Here is an 18845-nt window from a genome sequence, read left to right on the forward strand (position 1 = left end):
AACTGAGCTAACCAGGCGCCCTCAGCCCGCGAGTTTTATGTGAATGGCAGTTTGCCGTTGAAGGTCCCTTTGTTGCGCGAGCCCGAGCTGAACGAACCTACCCATCACAGTGGGGTATATGGCTCCCGGGGGCGGGCAATCGGCCGGGCTTGATGCAAGCAGAGAAACATTTCACAACAACTGTGGCGGCGCCCGTGTAACATCGCATAAGCTCGATTAAAGCTTGATTTATACTTCTGCGTTGAATCGACGCCGTAGCCTGACGTGCACCTCTCCAGAAATGTAACTACACGTCGCGGCGACGCAGACCGCAACAGCTGTGATTGGTCCAGTCTGTCAGCGATGCTGAGCGGCCAGGACCCCGGACAACCACAGAAAGTTCTACTTCTCTCTGCCTCCATCTTTTCAATGTTTGTTCACACAAATCCACTCAGATATATTTTCTCTTTTCGGCGTTGCAGTAATGTCAGTAAAAGTTCTGTGGTTCAACAGTTATTAGCTCCAACTCCCTCAGTTTCTGTTTGTAGTACAAGAAGAAGAAGGAAACTCATAGAGACGCCGCCGCCAACTAGCGGTTTGGTGGTGTAATTGCAGAGCAACACAAACACAGCAGGCACAACTTTATTGCGGAGTGACACCAAGTGGAATGAATATATATCTTGTCACACAGCCCCAATCATGTCTTTTTCAAAGCCTGCAGTGAAGAGAAAGGTTGGTGACGAGCACAGACAATTTCAGGAAAAGTGGGAGACGCAATAGAGGCCATGTTCAGAAGAACCGTTCATGTTCTTCAATGTTCCATTAATGTTCAGGACAGTTCATGTTCAGAAGAACCCATTCAAGTTAAAGAACTGTTAATAATGACGTTTGAGAAGATTGTTTTTTTTTTTAACAAAGCTTTTTTTGTGGAATACCTGATGCGGCCCAGCCTCACCCAGACTCTGCCTCCAGCGGCCCCCAGGTAAATTGAGTTTGAGACCACTGAGGTAGTGATACCAAGATCACGCACACTAACGTACAGCACACTAACGTACAGCACGCTAACGTACAGCACGCTAACGTACAGCACGCTATCGTTCAGCACGCTAACGTTCAGCACGCTAACGTTCAGCACGCTAACGTACAGCCATATTTGAGGCATTCTTCCTTTTGGCCAATATCAGCATTCTTGGGGTATTCATTTAGAGTATTTCAGGAAGAAGAGGACACTTAAATATATATAAGGCCTCAACCAATAGAGAAAATGAACCTGCAGATGACCTTTTGGCCTTTTGGAACAGCTGCTGAGCGTCCAACGGCGTCCATCGCAGCCAACATCGCACTGCTGATCCTGACACGTGTCAGCGGGATGGAACACTCCTTCAACAACTGTAAAATAACAATACAGAAAGACTATTGTTGACACTTTGTCTTGTGAAAAAAGGGCAATCAATAAACATATAATCAATAAACATATAATCAATCAACACATAATCAAAAAACACAATCAATAAACACATAATCAATCAACAAACATACAATCAATAAACATATGAAACCACCTATTGGTCAAATAGTGTCAAACAGGCAGATGTGTTCCAGATGTGTGGCAGTGGTTTAACCGGGCAGAGGACAGTGAATGTGCTCGTGGAACTACAGGAAAAGGATCGATGGGAGACAGTTTCCGGTTTTATTCAGGAAGAACAAGTTCTCAACGGGCGGAACTTCCGGCAAGATGGTGGACCGGGTGCAATCCACGTTTTGAGCGCCGTCTGCTTGTCCCAATTTTACACAGACTCTACAGTCCAACTCTCATGTTTTTGTCCTTTTGAACTGCTTATACGCCCTCCAGTATTTTTTGCACCATGATGTAAAAAAATAACCCGCAGGCAGCCAGAGGCAACGCAGCAACTGACTGCCGTGATTATGCTACTAAGATGGAAGTTTCCACCGAGAACTCCAAAAGACAAGACCCCTTCTCGCCGATAAAAAACTCCCCGGCAACTAAAAGGAAGGACGTGGGGACAGAAGAAGGTAAAGAAGGATTAAATGCGGTCTTGGAAGCAATAAAACAGCTAACTGACAAGATGGACACACTCGGTGCTTAGCTAAGGCTGTCGAGTTCAACGCGGCAGAAATCAAAGATTGCAAAACTCAGCTACAAACTACGGTTCGTGAAGTGGCAGCAATAAAGAAGAATAACGCTGAGCTTATGGACCGAGTCCTAGAACTTGAGCGGTACAAGAACCGGTGGAATCTCAGGATGCGGGGGATAAAAGAAAGAAGTTGAAGATACACGTGAAGTGGTTGCTAACTTGCTGGGGAAAATTTCCCCGCCATGGTCCCTGAACATCTACAACATTGTTGACTCAGTTCACCGACTAGGCAGACGTGAGGAAAACAAAACGAGGCATGTCATCGTCCAGTTCACTCAGAGAACACACCGAGACGCGCTGTGGAAGATGACCAAGGATTCACCGGTCTGCAAAGAACTGGGGATCGGCTTTATCAAAGACCTCTGCATGGCTGACAGGGAGATGCAAGCAACGCTGTGGCCAAAGATTCACCAGGCTAGAGCAGCTGGAAAACGGACTTACTATAGAGGTGGTGCTGGATACATCAATGGACAGAGAATCACTTAGGAGGGATACACAAGCACTAAAAGGGCCCTTTGTTTGTAATAAGCAGGTTGGTTAGTTTAGTTACAATTTTGATATTTCAGGGACATTGCCTTTCTTTTGGCTTCTTTTTTCACTTCTCTTCAATCACAGTTAGTTTGGTCTCATTACTGTGTATTAGCGGTTGCTAATTTATGTTCACAATGAATGTTGTTTTTTCTTGTATTTCACTTAATTCTAGGGCCTTGAGAGATAACACAGAGAAAATCTATATTTTTATTTTGTAAGGGCGAAAAAGCTCATTTTATTTTGTTGCAAGAAACACTCAAAACCGGAGGACGAAAAATTCTGGGTAAACCAATGGGGAGACAAAATTATTTTTGATCATGGTTCCACTAGATCAGCAGGGTCGGCTATTCTATTCTGTAACTCACCTGCTAAACTGGTAACATCTAGAATTAGCAACAATGGTCACTGGATAATCTGCGTCCTGGTCATTGATGAGAAATATAATATTCTGGTTAATGTTTACGGATTTCATAACCTAATTCAAAACAGACAGTTGATATCAGAGGTTTCCGATACCATTGAAAGCCTTAAACTTATCTATCCAACTGCAGTTGTGATTATGGGAGGAGATTTTAACATGGTCAATGATGAATGCCTTGACAGACATCCTCCCAAATCACAACGCAACCTTTATAATCCTATCCTATCGGATTTCTGTAGCACTCACAATTTGTTAGATCCTTAGCGCCTTAAATATCCAAACGTCAAGCAATATTCTTGGTTTAAACCAAATAATTCAGCCAAGTCAAGAATAGATTTCTGGTTAATCTCCTCCTCTGTGATAAACTTTTTCGCTGACTGCTGTATATCAGCAGCTCCTCTCACAGATCACTCTGTTATTAAATTGATTTTTAAACCCCCTGGAGTTTGTCACAGGAACAAAGACTACTGGATATTTAATTCTAATTTACTAAAATCCCAATCCTTCTGTGACGGTATTAAAACCACAATCTCTAATTTGATATCTGATGAATCTGTGACATCCTATATTTCTGAATGTGAATTTTTTTAATTTAAAATTAGGGAATATTCTATTCATTTTGGGAAACCGCTTAACAGAAGTAACAAATTATCAGAAGTTAATATCATTAAAGAAAAAAACACTTGTTGCAATAAGACATACTGACAGTGATAAAAGAGAAATTATAAATCCTGCAAACTAAACTTGATGAAATCTATCTTCGGAAAGCTGAATACATAAGATCCAGGGCAAAATGGATAGAGGAAGGGGAAAGAAGCTCATCATATTTCTGTTGACTAGAAAAAAGAAGGCAGGAGAGAAAGTCAATCAAAGCCTTATTGATTCATGACCAGGTTAATACAAATCCTGCCATGATTGCCAAGGAAATAGTCTCTTTTTATAGTAATTTATACTCCTCAGCCTTTTCTATTGATGATACCGAGTCCTTCGTCAACCATATCAAAGATCTTATTCCCCGTATAGACAATGAGTTTGCAGAGTGGTGTGATGCTGATATTACTCCCGATGAGCTGGAAAAAGCAGTAATCTTTAGATAAATCTCCAGGTAGTGATGTTCTTACTGCCAACTTCTATAGACATTTTGGGGATTTATTAAAAGATCCATTCTCCCTTATGTTAAAATAAACAACTAATAATCTGACATTCCCTTCCACCATGAAACATGGTGTAATAACTTCAATTCCAAAGCTTGGTAAGGACCCAAAAATATTAGACAATCTTAGACCAATCGCATTATTGAACACCGACTATAAATTTATAACACATATTTATGCTAATAGATTAAAAGAAAATTTGCATAAAATTAAAAGCGACTCCCAATCTGGTTTTATGAAGGGCGGATCCATTCACAACAATATTCGCTTAGTCCTTGATCTTTTAGATTATAGCAATTTAATAGAAGATGATGGTTTTATTTTGTTTCTTGACTTTTATAAGGCATTCGATTCAATTGAGCATCCGTTTAGTTTCCATTTTTTTAAATATTAGGTTTTGGAGTCAAATTTCGAAACATTATAGAATCCCTTTATGAAAATACAGACAGTTCAATTTCTTTATCACCCCGATTTCCAAGCAAACGTGGTGTTAAACAGGACTGTCCAATTTCTCCGTTTCTCTTTGTAATAGCTACGGAAATGCTCTCCATCTTTATAAAAAATGTAAATATTGCTGCACTGGATGTATTCGGGAAACCTTTTTAAAACATCTATCCGAAGTTCCCAAGGTGCTACAAGTGATTCATACTTTTTCCAAAGCCTCTGGTCTAAAGCTACATTTGTACAAGTGTGAGTTAATGCCAATTCATCAAAGTCCTTTAACAGAGGCATACAATATTCCTATAAAATGTACTGTTAAATACTTGGACATTCATATTTCTAGAGATTCAGCTGAAAATGAAAATAAGAATGTGTGGAAAGTAATAGATGATGGCCAAAATAGACTTAACTTATGGTTATTAAGAGATATTAGTTTACTGGGTCGAATTTTCTTGACAAAAATGGAAAGCATCTCAAGATGTATCTATACAGCATACTCAATGGCTATTCCAAACAGTCATTAAAAAAATCAACCAAATTAATTTTGATTATATTTGGAAAAGGAAAATTCACTATGTTAAGAGAGCAGAGATGACCAAAGAGTTTAAGGATGGAGGCCTACAAGCCATCGACTTTGATTTTTTAAATGGAACCCCAAAAATGAATTGGTTAAAATCTTTTCTGAGCAACAACAACTTTTGGTATCATATCCCCAGAGAAACATTCAAGAAATTGGGAGGTATAGAGTTCTTACTTAAATGTGATTTTGCTATTCAAAGACTCCCACTTAAACTATCCCTTTTTCACCAGCAGGTCCTATTATATTGGAAGCTCTTATACCATCACAATTTCACCCCACACAATACACCAATATGGAATAATAGATATGTTGTGGTTAAAAAAGAATCTTTGTTTAACAAGGACTGGATGGAGAAAGGAATTTGGTCGGTAACTCACTCAGTTGATAGTAGTGGCTGTATCATGTCGTATGAGAATTTCTGTCTCAGATATCATTTAATTGGTAATCGTGACATATTTAAATCCATAACTAAAGCCATCCCCAACTCTATTATATGCTTGATTAGAGGAATTTTAACAAATCCTACTCCTATCACACCTCGTCTCCCACAACTTTTAGTTGGTGGCTGTGACTTTAGTGAAATCAAAATCCCAAACAAAACAATTAGAAATATGTTTAATCACATCTCATACCCTATAGTATCTTACAGAAATTCAATTTCACAAATCTATCAGAAAAAGACTATTCACATGTTACAAACTAAATATCTAAAATTCCCCAGAACTTCCAGAGCAGAAGAAATCCATTTTAAAATATTAAACGGAGTGTATCCATCCAGTGTTTTGTTGTGACAACGATTTGGGATTGAAACCAATAACTGTGTATTTTGTGATGATACTGAAACTACTGAGCATTTATTTTTTCATTGTATGTATTCTGGAGCTTTATGGCTTTATGATATACATGACTGTCTTTTCCCAAAAGTTTGTCATCTGGGAAACTTCTCTCAAAAGGACATTGTTTATGGACTTGTCATGGACAATAACAAAGAAGACTTTCTGGTGAATATCATTCTCATTCTTGGAAAATTTTATTTGCACAAATCTAAGTATATGAAAGTGAAACCAAGGTTAAATGTGTTTCATTCTGAGTTTCTTTATTACATAAAAGCCCTTAAAGTCATAACAAACAAAAATGCATTGAACCTTCTTAGTATAATAGAAGTATATGAATTACAGGTACAGCCCTAGCCCTTAATTTATTATTATTTTCATGTATAATTTTACATATTTTATCTGTTCTCGTTCTGTTTGCATCTTGTCCTTTTACTCTAATGCAATGATCTATGAGCCATGTTGTTTGTAAATCTGTTTTTGTTCAATAAAAAAAAAAAAAGTTCTCAACGGGCGTCTTCAGTGACGTCATTGGTCTAAAACAAAACGAGCCTCGCGCTTCACGGAAAACTTCCTGAATTACTCGACACGAGCTCCGAAGCCACGACACAGCACGTGACATCAGTACTGAAACCCTTGAAGGGTTAACCCAGAAGTTAGCTCGCTAAACCCAAACCCTGCTTCGTAGTCCAGGAGTGTGTTCCAATCCACGTACTTCCTGAAGTACACTTCAATGTAGTGCACTGTATGCACTCTATACTGACTTAAATAGTGCGTAAATTTCAACGGGGTAGGGTAGTCTCAAATCGAATACTCTGCGGCGCACTGACCGGAAATGACGATCGCAACATTTGACCGCGGCTCGCTACCCGCCAAAATATCTTCTTTTTCTTCGGGGTTTTACGGCAGCTGGCATCCTTTGTATTGCACTGCTGCCTCCTTCAGGTTTTACCCGTCCACTACCCGCCAAAATATCTACCTGCTCTGTTGAAGTAAAAAATGAAAGCAGAGTGGAAATTACGTTTCCAACGTCGTCGCCTACGCCTACAATGTGTCCTCCTGTTGGCTGAAAATGCACCAGTATGTTTACGTATTGTATTGTTTTATTCTGTTGTCTATGTATGTTTGAATAGTGGTCGTGGTCGTGGTCCCGCCCCTTCCGCTACGTAGCCAAAATGGCGACAATTGAGTGTGAAAAGTGTCCAGTGTTCCACACTCAACGATTTGAGCACAACATCCGGGTACTTTGAGTGCACTGCATTTTACCGTACTTCCCAGTGTGAACGCACTTATGCAATCAAAATAGTGAGTGTAAGTACAGAAGTAAGCGGATTGGAACACACTCCAGGCCTCCGGCCCACTTCGTCAGTGATATTAAGCAAAGAGGCCTTCACGAGGACACCTACGTCTTCTCTTCCTGCCTCGTCGCTTGATGAACCGAAACAACGGAATACGGTGAAAAGGTTCAATAATTGACCGTTTAGAGCCACAACAGTCAGGAACAGCTGCATTGTTTCCGTTCAGTATCTCCAAAATGGCTGACTTGAAGCCATGACGTCATGAACACTGACCTGAACGTCGGTGGGATCAGAGGACAAGCCTGCTGCTAGTCTTCTGGGGACCTTGTTGCTCCGCTGCTCCGGGTTCTGCTGCTCCTCCTCCATTCCGCTCTTGTAGTGCTCCTGGTCCTGGTCTGGAGGTTCTGTGGTATATTTTCAGGAGTTACACAGGACAGCGGGGCCCCTAAATGTAAACACCCATTGTTTTTATGCTCAGGAGTAACACAAAGACAGCGGGGCCCCTAAATGTAAACATGGGTAAACAGCATAACGGGGACAAAGGGTCGGACCAAAGTCAAGGGGTCGAAAGATAAACATGTAGGACACACATGTTTTTATGCTCAGCTCGCATGTTGCATGACGGATGTTGCATAACATCTGAGCCCGATATAAGGAGGCGCGAGAGCCCCAAAGAGCAGGACTTTCAGATTCGACTTGAGACCTCCGGACGCTCTAGACGTCCGTTATGACATGTGTTGCTTGTTTGTAATAAACTCTATTATACCAGCAAGAACAGTGTCCTCGGAGCATCCTTCCTCATCACTTCAACAGCACTGTCGCAGAAAAGATACTACAGTTCAATCAGATAACAGGAGCACACATTAGAGAGAGCTAAAGCCTGGAGCACACAGCCCGCTTCATGCTCGCGTGACGGCAACGTCGCGTGTTGTTTTTTATTTCGGCGTCCATGTTAACAGGTTAGAGTGGACACACTGCCCGCATGAGACGCACGTGAGACGTGCGTCTATTTTATAGAATAGAAGGCTCGCCTATTTTACACGCGAGCCGCTTACCTCTCGGCTGCGTCTCCCAGCAGCAACAGACAGTGAAGGTGATCTATTGACAGTATATGAACATCATACCAGCAAGATTACTACAGTTTCCATGTCTAGACATCTGTAGAATATGTCACTGACCATCAATATTTTACACTTCCTATCTAGATTTCAAAATAAAAGGCCTCTAGCGTTTTTAGTGCACAGAATCATGCATTCGTTAACACAATGGTTTTATTCTGAAATACTCTAAATAAAGCAGTGGTGTACTTGCAGGTTTCCATCAAGTTAATATAGTACAGGCTTTTAATTTTGTAAACACTGTAGTAGTCATAGCAGAAACCCTACATATGCTATAAATATAATAGACTGGGTTAATAGGTTATAAGAACATCAGGTGATGGGCAGTATTTTTCCAATGCGCTCTCTCTCTCTCTCAACAAACACCACGTGACTTTATTGTTCTTTCTTTTAGAGGTGTTATTTAATTTTTTTTAAGATATTTAATAATAATTTTCGTTTTCTAAAGGTTAACAAATAACGAAACTGTTTATTTTGCTTTGTTTTATAATAATAAAAAAAAACCACTTTACTTATATTTACTCTGGTCTTTATTAATGCAGGTCCATAAATTGAAATAGTTATAATTACCTCAGTGTGACGGCAAGCCGCTGTTTTGGTTCAATGGCAGCCCTGTAAGTTGTTGTCTGCCTGGTCAGGTCAGCTCCAATCAATGAAAGTAAATTGTCCATTTGTTCAGCGCTCATTCTGAAATACTTCAGGTGTTTTTCTCCATCAAGGCGCAGTTTTTTGTATTAATATATAGCCCACAGAAATCCCTCTTCACTGTCAATGAAGAGGGATTTATATATATATATATATATATATATATATATATAGCCCATAGAAATCCCTCTTCACTGACAGAAAAGAGGGATTTATATGGGCTATATATATATATTAATATTTTTGTATGCATTTATTTGCTTGTTTTTAATAATATTTACAAATTACCACACAGTTCTTACCCTTTTTTGTCTTAAATAAATATAAATCACATTTATTATGAAGTTAAATGGCCATTAAAAGGCAAACTCTATGTAGAAAGAAAGGGCTGTCAGCAACAGCAAAAACACAGCTGACAGGTAGCTGAGACGCTCCCGAGACGCGGGTAACTCGCGTCTAGTGTGAACACCATAGGTGGGCATGACGCGGCCACGACGTGACGCTGCCGTCAGGCGAGCCTGAAGCGCGCTGTGTGGCCCGGGCGTAACGCTAGCAGTTAGCCACACAGCAGCAGGTTTTACTCTCATCCACGTAGTGCTGATAACATGGTCCACTGAGACAAACTGAGAAACTCCTCTCAAACTGGACTAAAACACAAAGGAACCGGAAGTTCAATCAGATAACAGGAGCACACATTACAGAGAGCTAAGGCTAACGCTAGCAGTTAGCCACACAGCAGCAGGCCGAAGCTAACAGGCTAACTAGCTGTTAGCATCGCAGCTAGCCCAGCGTGCTAACGCTATATTCACTTTGATTTCCGGCTCAGAGAAACATTATTAAAGTGTTTACCTGAGTGTGTGCGGGTTCACCTGGAGCTCTGCCGCCTCGAAACGGATCAAATATGTTCGTCAGCTAACGAAACAACTATTCCGCCACCAACCAGCCAGACTCCTCAGACTCAGACTCCTCCTCCTACTCCTCCTACTCCTCCTACTCCTACTCCTACTCCTACTCCTCCTCCTCCTACTACTACTCCTCCTCCTCCTCCTCCTCCTCCTCTTCTTTGCACATTTTCTTTAACACCACAATCCCCACACTTGTCACTGTTCCTTTTCCCCATTAAAGCCAAAGTGCCATTAAGACCTGTGTGATCCAGTCTGAGTCTTGTTATGAGGATTTCTTCCCTTCTGTTCCTTTCTTTATACGTCTTTGTTATGACCGACTTTTGTATTTTGAAATATCTCCTTCCTTCTGGTCCTCCTTCCATCTTTTCTGCCATATCTCAACTCCTTTCCTTTTAATCACAGCTTTTCCTTCTCCTTTCCCAAGTAAAACTGGTTCTGTAATGTCTTTTTGCAGTGAACTTTTTGCTAGTTTATCTGCAAACTCATTCCCTTTCACCCCCTCGTGTGCTGGAACCCAACACAATAATACATCTATACCCCCTCTGTGCAGTCTTAGCAAGCTATAGTACAATTCAATGATTAGCTCTTGCCTTACAGCAGGGGTGCCCAATACGTCGATCGCGATCTACCGGTCGATCGCAAAGGTAGTGTGGGTAGATCGCATGGCATTAAAAAAACAAACAAAAAAAAAATAATTTAATTTTTTTTTTTTTTTTTTTTAAATAGACGTCAGCCAACAAATTGCAACACTGTTTCACCTGAACTCATCTGGAGTGGAGGATGAGATTTTGACACTACAAGCTGACATTCAGCTTAAGTCCAGGGCTCATGGACAGTTCTGGAACTTACTCACAGAGGAAAAGTACCTCAACATGAGGAAATGTGCTACCTCCTTGACTGCATTATTCGGCTCCACTTATTTATGCGAGTCAGCCTTTTCCCACATGAAGATTATTAAGTCCAAATACCGTTCCACCTTGACTGATGATCATTTGGAAGTGTGCTTGAGGCTGGCTATCAGCAGCTACTGTCCGGACTATGCATCCCTGGCTGATTCCATTCAGTGCAAGTCATCAGAGTAAGGTAATGACAAAAAATGTACAGAGTTATATTGTACAATATGGGTTCATGCAGTTATGCAAGGTACACCAACATATATTGTACATATAAAGAATACTCAATATATTTATAAATAAATATATGTTTTGCATTTTTATAGTAGGTAGATCATTTTGACTTGGTCATTTTATAAGTAGCTCGCATGCTGAAAAAGTGTGGGCACTCCTGCCTTACAGCTTTTGTTGAATGTGTACTTTCCAAAACAGCTTTTGAATCACCTTTGCCTATCACCATTCTGTTAGGTCTGACCTCCTCAACCCACTGCATTGCAATAATGATTGCCACTATTTCTGCTGTGTACACTGATACCTGGTTTGAAATTCTTTTGGAAATAGATATTTTAAATTCTGGAATATATATACCAACTCCCACACACTCCTGTTTATTTTTGGAACCATCTGTATATATTTTGAGATAATTATCATAGCTGTTCCTTATGTACACACTTGTTTTAACTCCCACTTCATTTACTTGCCATTCCCTTTTCTTTTTTTCCATAATACTCATGTCTATTTTAACTTCTGGGAGCAGCCAGGGGGGTACTGTTGGATTTATTATGTACAAGAATGCTTACAATAACCTGACTGTTGGATTTGTTATGAATAGAGTGATTGTGAGGAAAAGGGAGGTGGCAGGTGCTGTTTTCTTTTGCAAGGTCAAGGAGAGAACGGAGCCAGAAGGAGATAACGAAGAAGAAGACATGCAGCAGAAACATCACGTGCCATAACTCATGAATATTAATATTGTGTAAACTATGAATAGGCTGGATCAGGGATAGCTCGGGGTTCAGACTTCACGAACTGACCCATGCACTGTATGTTGTCAGGGACACGTAGACTGGATCCAGATATCTGTATACTCTTTTATTTTACTTATGCAACATTAATTGTTCGGAATAAATTGTATTATTATGCTTTAACCCGTCTGTTTGGAAAATCTCTTTGTCATACAAGATTAACCAGCACGTAACTGGGCCTTGACCTCTCGGAGGTAGAAGGCCAGTTCCTTCAGTACGCTGCTTACTGGTGTGGACCTGGTGAACTCTAAGGCCTCCAATCTATATGTCCTCACTTTTTCTTCCATTGTCCATCCAAATCCATATCCTTGAAACTTAGAGTATTCCCAACAGTTTTGTATTGTTACCTTTGTAGGATTTTCTTCTCCGCTTCCTTTTAACCTGACCCAGTATGCTAGAGCTAATTTCTCTCTTCTTAATTCCAGTGTAGTCTCTCCTGCTTCAATTAATACTGCATTAATGGGTTTGACTTAATAGCTCAGATACATAACCGTAATGCTCTACACTGTACTCTATCCACTTTTTGTAATGATGTCTTTGCTGCTGCTCCATAAACTAAACAAACATAATCTATTGTTGACCTCATGATTGCCCTATATATGTCAATCAATGACTGTTTATCTGCCCCCCAGTCACATCCAGCCACAGCTCGTAGTAAATTTACTACTTTTTTGCATTTTGTTTCCAGATGTTTTATATGAACATGCCATGTATATTTACTGTCTAACCATAGACCCAGATATTTGTATTCATTCACCCTCTCCATCAACTGACCATATAATGTTAAATTCTCAGTATTAATGTTTCGCTTTTTTGTAGATATCATATAACATGATTTATTTGTTGACATTTTGAATCTCCACTCATATGACCATTTCTTCACTTTCCCTATTGCTTTCCTTATTATTTTCCATCACATATGGCACATTTCTTCCCCTCATCCATATTGCCCCATCATCTGCATATATCGCTGATTTGATGCATCCATCTAAATTTTCAAATATGTCATTTATCATTATGTTAAACAACACTGGGCTGATTGCACTCCCCTAGGGGATACCATTTTATATATTGTAGTCCTTAGATACTTCTGTTCCAACCTTGACTTTAAATTTCCTGTCTGTTAAAAAGTCCATTACCCAATTATACAACCTCCCTCCAATACCCATTTTACCTATCTTTATAAGCAGCCCTTCCCTTCACATAGAATCATATGCTTTTTCTATATCAAAATATACTATTGTCATCACCTCTTTCATTTTGAGTGTCTTTTCTACCTCATTAGTTACTCTAACTAGAGCATCTATTGTAGATCGACCTTTTCTAAATCCACACTGAACATTACTCACTAACCCTCTCTGTTCCAAAACATACATTAATCTACGTACTATTATCTTCTCCATCCATTTGCATAAGTGAGATGTCAACGCTATGGGCCTATAACTACCAGGATTAGCAGGATCTTTCCCTGGCTTGTTGAATGGTAATATTACTGCCATTTTCCAACAACTTGGTATGACTCCCTCCGTCCAGATTTTATTGAAGAGTCTCAACACTAACTTAAATGATTCCACTGGTAGCTGTCTAAACATGGCATAACATAACTGGTGTTGTCCTGGTGCTGTATATCCAGTATCTTTCAAGGCTATTTTGAGCTCTGCCATTGTAAATTCCACATCCAGTGTTGACATATCATCCTCTCTCTTCTCTCTCACATTTTCATTCTCACTGAGCACACGCTCTTTTTGCTGCCTGTGTATATTATAAAGGTGCTCCCCACTATGTACTGCCGCAAATGCCTTACCTTACACATCCATCTTCTCTTTATCTGATACTGCCATCCTCTCCCCATCAATCAATGCTGGCATTTTTATTGACTTCCTTATCCCACTCATCAGCTCTGAAAGCCTTGTTTCGTTCTTTAACAGCTATGCTGCATTCCTCATTCCACCAAGGTACCACTTTCTTCCTACCCTGTGTTGTTCGTTTTGGTACACTCAGTTTTGCAGCATTCAGTATATGTTCCGTAACTTGACTTGTACATTCCTCTATGCTTCCTTCTAATATTACCAAGTGAACTGACTCCTCACAACATATTGTAAACTTCTCCCAGTCAGCCTTGCCAAAACACCACCTTGTAATTGTGCTCCCTTCCTGCATACATACGTTTGTGTTTATTATAGTGAGAACTGGGAAATGATCACTTCCTATAGTTGACTCACTCTTAACATACCATTCACAAACATTCACCAAACTACCTGTCACCATTGTAAGATCTAAATATGATATTGTACCCCGACTCACATCTATTCTTGTGCCTTTGCCATTATTAAGACAGACCAATGATCTTTCTTCCATTATTTCTTCCACTATATTTCCATTATTGTCTGTGTGATTACTACCCCATAAGCTGCTGTGTGCATTACAATCCCCACACCATATTTCCTTCTTACATACTTCCCCTGCCATTTCATTGAACATATCTATAGTTAGGTTCCTACATGGATTATAGAAATTGATTAATTTAATATTTCCTTCATTCCTGGGGCTGCAAATTTCAACCACAATACCTTCCATATCTTCAGGGGACTTAATCTTCCAGTAAGCCAATCCATCTTTGAAAAAGGTTGCACACCCTCCACCATTTTGGTTGTTAGCTCTATCATGTCTTATAGAGCTGAACCCTGGAATCACAAAGTCTAAATGTGGATGTAACCACGTTTCCTGCACACATATAACATCCGGTACTACTTTTAATTCATATACATACTTTTTAAATTCTTGCCCATTAGCTATCAGGCTTCTCGTATTCCACTGAAGTATATGGAGCACCATAATTTAAACTTTAACCCTCATTCTGTCCATTTTCCCCAACCTCAGTTGTTGTCAGTAGTGCATGTATCTGATCTGCTTTTACATCTCGTATATCAAGGAATCTTCCTGCTGCCTCCACTATGGTCTTGATTCTATCACTTTTCTTTTTTAGCTGAGCTGCAACATTAATGGTGTGGCAGATGAAGACAACAAATTCCACTTTGTTTACTACTAGTGAATCATCATTAACTTTACATTTATGAGCACGAGCATTTTGCATATTGTCTGGGACTTGAGTTTGGGCTTGATTTCCTAGTGCATTACCATCCCTTTGTGCTGCATTTCTTTGGTCCATTTCACTGGAATTCCTGTTGTTTGTTTCTGTCGCCCTTACTTTCTTTAGTGCGTCTGCGTATGATATTTTGTTCATTGTCTTAACTCTCTGTACTTCTCTGGCTTCTCTCTGCACTTCACATCCTCCAAACGCAGCACTATGCTCACCTCCGCAGTTACAGCATTTAACCTTTGCATCCTTATCACATTTTCCATACTCATGCTGTCCTCCACATCTCGCACACCTTAGCTTTCCTTTACACTACTGTGCTGTGTGCCCCATTCTTTGGCATGCATAACATCTGAGAGGTTTGGGAATGTATTCCCTCACACTGTAGTTCATGTATCCCATTTGCACCGATTTTGGGAGGGTTTTCTCAAACTGAACCACTACCGATAGGGTTTCCTTCATTGAGCCATCCCTTTTACTCTTAATCCGTATGGCATCAATTACTTTACCACCTTTAATCTCATGTTTAACATCTTCCATAGACATACTCAATGGGACTCCAGATATTACTGTCGTATCTTTCCTGCGACAGTGCTGTTGAAGTGATGAGGAAGGATGCTCCGCGGACACTGTTCTTTTTGGTATAATAGAGTTTATTACAAACAAGCAACAAATGTCATAACGAACGTCTAGAACGTCCGGAGGTCTCAACTCAAATCTGAAAGTCCTGCACTTCGGGGCTCTCGTGCCTCCTTATATCGGGCTCAGATGTTATGCAACATCTGTCATAAACATGCGAGCTGAGCATAAAAACATGTGTGTCCTACATGTTTATCTTTCGACCCCTGGACTTTGGACCGACCCTATGTCCACGTATACTATTCACCCATGTTTGCATAAGAGGGGCCGCTGTCTTGTGTAAAACATGAAAATATACCACATTACTCCTCTCAACTTTACCATTGCTCCAGGTACGTGAGCCTTCATCTTTTCCCCTGTAAGTGTTGTCATTTTGAGGATCTTTTCCTGCTGTTGTTTGCTGTTTGCATGTATCAACACTTGTTTATTGTTCAAAAACCTGGCCATTTTGATTTGACCAATCTCCTCTTCGATCGCTCTGGTAAGTTTGATCGGGTGGTAGTGCCCGCCATCCTGATTAAATTCGATTATTACTTTCCACTCCGCTTCTTCTGTTTGATCCGTCTGTCTATCGTTGTGACTGGTTCTTGATTTTTTATTATTACCTCTGACAACTTCACTATCATCCGACCAACTTCTCTCTCTTGCTATCCGCTCTCTCTCTCGCAGCCCTTTTCTGCCTCACAGATTTAGGCAACATCCATTCCGTTTCACTTCCATTATTTCCATCAGAACTCCTTTACATGATGTTACAGTCAAAGTACAGTTTATGCTAATCCGCTAGCAAATCTTTCAATCCTACCGCGTTCGCAAATTACTTCCGTCTCTCTCTAGGAAAAACCTCTCCCTGTCGTCAGCCGGACTCTTCTGTTCTGGACTCACTGTGATTCTGTGTAAATCTCGCGGAGCCTTCGTGTTCTCACGGTTACTTATCCCATTTAGCCCCGCCCACACCTCAGACGTCACCTTGCTAAGTTCATGACAAGTGGGAACTTGGGCAGCTTCCGCATGTCCTCTATATATCTTTAACTTGCTGCATTGGTGTATTAAACAGTTATTAAAGGGACTGTTTGTTACTTCTTACACGTATAAATCATTGCTGGTCGGTGTCCCATGTGCGCTCGCGTGTGGCTGTGTTGTTCAGACAAGACTCCAACACAAACTACACTGAAGCACCAAAACCGCAAAGTTATATCTAGTGAAGCCCGTCTGTTAAACAGTGTTGGCCGCAGTCGGAGGACGCGGGGGAGACAGTAGCTTTGGTCTCCAGGGCCGGAGTCTCTGCTGTACTCTGCTCCACTGCTCCTCTGCTTGCACTCAGCTCGCTCCACCTCACGTGCATGCGCGCACACTACACAATGCAGAAGAGTTAGTAGCTCTGAGAATATCTAGTGAATGTACAGTGGACGTTTGTGCAGAAATAACTGCTGCAGCTCCTCCAGACCAACAGAGGTTTTCCGTGTCTTGTGAAGTGACTGGGCTCCGCAGCGAGTATCATTATCGTCTTATCCGTGTTCCCTCCGGCCGCGGTCGGGAGGCTGAGGAAGGAAAAGCCAACACTAGGATCAACATTGATTCATGGAGAGACCTTCGTCTGCTAACATTACTGCCAAGCAGGTGAAATATAGAGTGATATTGTGGTTTTAGCTGACGTGTGTCGCCTCACTGTTTTGAGCTTTGCTTGTTCATGTCTATGTAGAGCAAGCACAAGTGCGAGCACAGGCGCGAGCGGGAGCAACAGGACGCTGATTTCCGTTGACTTAACGGCCACAGGTGTCGCTGTTAACAAGCAATTTCTGATTCTTACATAGAGTCCCTTTAAACCAGTGGTCTCAAACTCAATTTACCTGGGGGCCGCTGGAGGCAGAGTCTGGGTGAGGCTGGGCCGCATCAGGTATTCCACAAAAAAAGCTTTGTTAAAAAAAAAACAATCTTCTCAAACGTCATTATTAACAGTTCTTTAACTTGAATGGGTTCTTCTGAACATGAACGGTTCTTCTGAACACGAACTGTCCTGAACATGAATGGAACATTGAAGAACATGAACGGTTCTTCTGAACATGGCCTCTATTGCGTCTCCCACTTTTCCTGAAATTGTCTGTGCTCGTCACCAACCTTTCTCTTCACTGCAGGCTTTGAAAAAGACATGATTGGGGCTGTGTGACAAGATATATATTCATTCCACTTGGTGTCACTCCGCAATAAAGTTGTGCCTGCTGTGTTTGTGTTGCTCTGCAATTACACCACCAAACCGCTAGTTGGCGGCGGCGTCTCTATGAGTTTCCTTCTTCTTCTTCTTCTTCTTGTACTACAAACAGAAACTGAGCGGAGTTGGAGCTAATAACTGTTGAACCACAGAACTTTTACTGACATTACTGGAACGCCGAAAAGAGAAAATATATCTGAGTGGATTTGTGTGAACAAACATTGAAAAGATGGAGGCAGAGAGAAGTAGAACTTTCTGTGGTTGTCCGGGGTCCTGGCCGCTCAGCATCGCTGAGAGACTGGACCAATCACAGCTGTTGCGGTCTGCGTCGCCGGGACGTGTAGTTACATTTCTGGAGAGGTGCACGTCAGGCTACGGCGTCGATTCAACGCAGAAGTATAAATCAAGCTTTAATCAAGCTTATGCGATGTTACACGGGCGCCGCCATAGTTGTTGTGAAATGTTTCTCTGCTTGCATCAAGCCCGGCCGATTGCCCGCCCCCGGGAGCCATATACCCCAGTGTGATTGGTAGGTTCGTTCAGCTCGGGCTCGCGCAACAAAGGGACCTTCCACGGCAAACTGCCATTCACATAAAACTCGCGGGCCGAGGGCGCCTGGTTAGCTCAGTTGGTAAAGCGGGCGCCCATGTAACAAGACTTGGTCCTGACCGCGGCGGCCCGGGTTCGAATCCGGCCTGTGGCCCTTTCCGCATCCACTCTCTCTCTCCCCCCTTTCCAAGACTCTATCCACTGTCCTGTCAATAAAAATGCCCCCAAAAAAAAAACTTTATAAAAAAAAAAAAAAAAAAATTTGCGGGCCGCACTAACATTAAACTTTCATATCAAGGTGGGGGCCACAAAATATCGTCTTGCGGGCCGCAATTGGCCCGCGGGCCGCGAGTTTGAGACCCCTGCTTTAAACAGTTA

The 18845-nt window shown here is 41.2% G+C and overlaps 1 long non-coding RNA gene and 1 pseudogene across 2 annotated transcripts; both read right to left on the reverse strand.

Annotated features, from left to right (window-relative positions):
* Positions 1 to 18845, reverse strand: part of LOC141773569 (uncharacterized) — an 82698-nt pseudogene that overhangs the window by 53968 nt on the left and 9885 nt on the right.
* On the reverse strand, positions 1152 to 10120 carry LOC141773730 (uncharacterized). Of its 2 annotated transcripts, none has more exons than XR_012595177.1 (3): positions 10006 to 10120; positions 7667 to 7838; positions 1152 to 1368 (listed from the first exon to the last, which is right to left on the reverse strand). It is a non-coding gene; the product is annotated as an uncharacterized LOC141773730 (long non-coding RNA). The 2 variants fall into 2 exon arrangements; XR_012595178.1 differs by having other exon boundaries at positions 7667 to 7797; positions 10006 to 10088.

This window comes from Sebastes fasciatus, chromosome 9 (genome assembly GCF_043250625.1).
Source record: "Sebastes fasciatus isolate fSebFas1 chromosome 9, fSebFas1.pri, whole genome shotgun sequence".
Classification (NCBI taxonomy): domain Eukaryota; kingdom Metazoa; phylum Chordata; class Actinopteri; order Perciformes; family Sebastidae; genus Sebastes; species Sebastes fasciatus.